The sequence below is a fragment of the Lycium ferocissimum genome, chromosome 4, assembly GCF_029784015.1.
Source record: "Lycium ferocissimum isolate CSIRO_LF1 chromosome 4, AGI_CSIRO_Lferr_CH_V1, whole genome shotgun sequence".
In the NCBI taxonomy this organism is placed as follows: Eukaryota; Viridiplantae; Streptophyta; class Magnoliopsida; order Solanales; family Solanaceae; genus Lycium; species Lycium ferocissimum.
Window position 1 is genome coordinate 26,264,140 of NC_081345.1, and position 4,209 is coordinate 26,268,348.

Sequence of the window (4,209 nt, forward strand, 5' to 3'; positions counted from 1 at the left end):
GGACATATGTATTTTCAAAGGCAAGTCTTATGATTTTCTCGTACTCTTTACTTCGCATGATCCCGCCACCGTATTTCACGCTTACATACTCGACATATTCCGTACCGACCCACTTTCTTCGGGTTGCGTTTCACGCGCGTGTGTACACCCAGATGAGCCGAGGATATTAGTAGAAGATGTTCCAAATGATTGGCAGCTCCATTTTCCCCAGTGTCGCCGAGTCGAGTATTATGTTATGGTTTCATGTTCGTGTTAGAGACTTTGCGTACGTGTCGGGTATAAGATGTTTGTATAGGTGGCTCCAAAAGCCGGTGTATCGTTATGTATTATGTTACAGTTTCTATGATTATAGATTTTATTCGAGTTCGTAAAGATCAAAAGTATGTTTGGTAAGGTTTTCGTTATGTTTTCGTTGTACGACTTAAGGACGGCCTGTATGATTGTAAGTGTCACGAGAGTCAGTGGGTTCGCTCGGCCCTAGGTAAGGGTCGGGTGCCCATCACACCCTATCGGATTAAGGGTGTGACAGCTTTGAACCGGGTAATTTTTTATTTTTAGAATTATTTTTTAGGAGTAGTAAAGGAGAGCGAAGAAAGACCCTTTTTGACTCGTTTGATACTAGCATATTTGGGCCTGAGCTTGAGTAGTACTTTCCTGTGAGTGCTTGAGTAATGAAAAAGATAGCAGAATTTCTGACACCTACACTCATGGTTGTGACTCTGTATATAGCTTATTCTTATTTTATAGTTCTTCATGACCCTATCTGTCCTATAGTAGAATTGATCCATCTTGATTGAGACTTGTGCTATGTGTGGTAAGGATTTCTTGCATATATTCCATGTTTTGCATCTTAGTCTAGAACTTGCCCTGTATGTTATTGAAGCGAAATAAAAAGTGTTACTCTGTTTAGAAAATGATGATAGGCTTTCTTTGATATGTCTTGTAAATTTTAGCCTTTTCAAAAATTATACCACTAGTTAGCCCTTTGAGCCTGTAGCCTTTCATTTGTTAGCCGTACTTTTGCCTTGATCCTTTTGTTTGAATCCCTAGTTTTTGCGACTCGCTTCCTTGAGCACCGTAAAGCATGATCGTGATATAATTGTTAAATCTGAAGAAAATGGATGGTCAAGTAAAAAATGGTGACCAATGATAGTTGCAAAGTGATAAAAAGACCCTCTTAAAAAGAATATGACATGAAGAAAAAAAATGAAAAAAAAAATAAATTGAAATCGTTCTTGATATGATAAGAATTACTAGAGAAAATAATTGATGAAGAGAGGGTTGGAAAATAAAGTTAAGAGATGAAAATAATGGGTGACGAAGTCTAAAAGTGGAAGGTTCTTAGGGAAGTGTAAGTCACTATTATATAGTTTTCCTACCTGTCCCCTAGCCAACATTACAACCCGTTAAAGTCCTATTTAATTCTATTTGAGCATACTTAATTAGTGGAGATGTACATAATGGCAAGCCTATGGTTCTTTGTGTATACATGTGAATTTCTTTGTGAGTGCATGAGTTGTGCTTTGATGCTAAGTCCTTAAATTACATTCGATTCTTTGATTTGAGTGTGCGGACTATTTATTCTTGTGAGGGCACTTGTTTCATGATGGATAGGTGAGGTTATTAGTTTTTTTTTTTTTTGACAGAGTAGGTGAGCGAGCTTAAATTTGATGAGTTAGAGTCTCTTTTTAAGGTTAGGTGGTCAGAATTTTGTTGGTTATTTGTTGACTTGTATATCTTGCATGATGATCAGGAAGTCTATATTTGATGTTGTGAGTTGCTATAGGGCCTAATTGTTGGTATCAATCAAAGTGGTGTGTACCTAGACTTGATTTATTGAGAATGGTTTAAGTGCTTACTGGAGAACGAGTAAGAGTTTAAGTGTGGGGTGGCCCGCTCCTGTGCCTAGTGGCTCCAGATGTAGGAATCGGGAATAAGTTGGTCGCATATGGATTTTTTGTAGTTTGTTCGGGTTTAAATGGAGCTGGTTTAAAAATGAAATCGGGTTATTTTGGGGGATTTGGAGATTTCCGTTAAGATAGAAGTATATTTGAAAACTGTAATGACAGGAGAGGTATTTTTTACCCAAATTTGTAACGGAGGATATTTTGACCTTTTCTCCAAGTAGAGGGCCATTTTTTACCCTTTTCCCATAAACTTGCAGATACATTGGCAAATGAAGGGGCTGATATTGGCGAAACTAGATGGTATCACTGTGTTCTGGACAAGAATCAAACTGCAAATTTCAGGATAAGACAATCCAAAAGTATTCTTTGCTTAAACGACCGATGATAGTTACATATGTATTTTGGGCTTAGGTGCTTCATTCTAGGATTTCATATTTTGCAGGGGATATTCACCCCTGCAATGTTTCAAGTTCACCTAGGACTTATATTTCATATAGTACTTTCAGGTGAATTCATGCAGTCGAGAATTGGGTCAGCTCAATTCAGTTTTTGCTATTGGGACGTTAGGTTTTATGTCCCCCTCATGATGTATTTATGTTTTGAATTTTAATTTACAAGGTTGGCGTTCAAGCCAAATCCCCCGCCACCTTAAGACGGATTTAATTATGTGGGCTATATGTATATTACTCATATTATCCAATTCATTTTAATTAGGCGGATGGATACTTTTTTTTTATCCACTTTACCAGCATTAGCTTTTGGTAGAGTTGACTACCTAAATTTAGAAGTAGACATCCCTTTTTTTTCTTTTTCTTTTTTTTTTTTAATTTAAGTCAGATTCACCTCAGGCTAAGTTCCTGTAGGTGCTGGGGGGTTTGGTATTGACCCCTACCTTTTATATTAGAATGTAATATGTGAAAACATGTAGGAGGGGGACATAAAACCTTACCTCCATTGGACCTATGTTAGGATTTGTCAACCAAATTTCTTTACAAAAGTTTGGCTCACAAAAGTCATAATCTTTGTTTACCTTACCACTATGAAGGTTAGGTCCTACAATTAAGCTAATTACATAAAAAGCTAACAAAAGATGGGACTGAGATTCCCAGATCAGCTGTTGTGCCATCATATTTAACCATTTAAGAGATGATGTTGTTCCTTTTGGCTAATCTTATCTAAAACTAGCCATGCCAATAGAATTCAGTCTGGTGGGACCAATAGCTTGAGTAGGAAGACTTTGGATGTTGTGATACGTTGCAGTAGCTTGATCAATTGGATTAGTGGCACCATATGTAGCAAGAGCATCAGTAACTTGATTAGCTTCTTTGTAACAGTGATGAATTATACACTGTCTTTATTCCAGTGTTCTTCTCGTTCTCATAATATTGTATTCTAGCATCCAAGGAGGTGAAATATTGCCCTTTAACACATCAACCGCAATAATAGAATCTAATTCCAAAATGAACTTGTTTCTGTCATTGTCAATGCACCATTGAATGGCATGGTGAGTTGCATCAACTTCTGCTCTATTATTAGTGCATAAATGTAAAGACTTAGCAAATGCCATAATGATCTTATCATTTCTGTTCCTAACAATCCCTCCCATGCTAGCAGTTTTGGTTCTAATGTTACTCCTTGCATTTATGTTGATTTTGATCCGCTCCTCAGTAGGTTTTTCCCAAGTTACCATCCCGCTAGTAAGACTTGGCCTCTTTGCTTCCAGTTCAGTCAAGATATCTTGTTCCAGCTCTAAGTATAATCAAGATAACACCCCTTCTTGTTTATAAAGATCTGAATGTGCATCAACATTTCCTTACTAATCCAGGCAATGGATTACTTTTTATTCCTATATCTAGCAGAATTTCTAAACTTCCATAATTCCCACAAGATGAAAATAGGAGTGACTTGAAGCAGCAGCTTGTGATAATAGTTATTAGTTCTAGTGTTTCTCCAATTCTGGATCATTCCCACTACACTATTGGCTCTAGTATTTATCCCAATAGGACTAAAAAACTTGTTCCATATAGTAGTAGTAGTTTCACCAAAAATGAAGGCATGTTCAATAGTCTCATCCAATGGAATTCTACAGCAGCATTTGGTGTCAACAGTAATACCAAAAGTTCTAATGATATCATCCAAAGGATTCTTCCTTTTAACAATCCTCCAGGATACAAAAGAAGCTTTGAAAAGGATACCTTTATTCCATAAGTTTGACAAAATATGATTAGTGTCTTTCCTTTGTCTCAAGAGATCCCAAGCACTAGAACAAGAGAAGCAGTCTTTAACAAGCAGTTTACCAGGA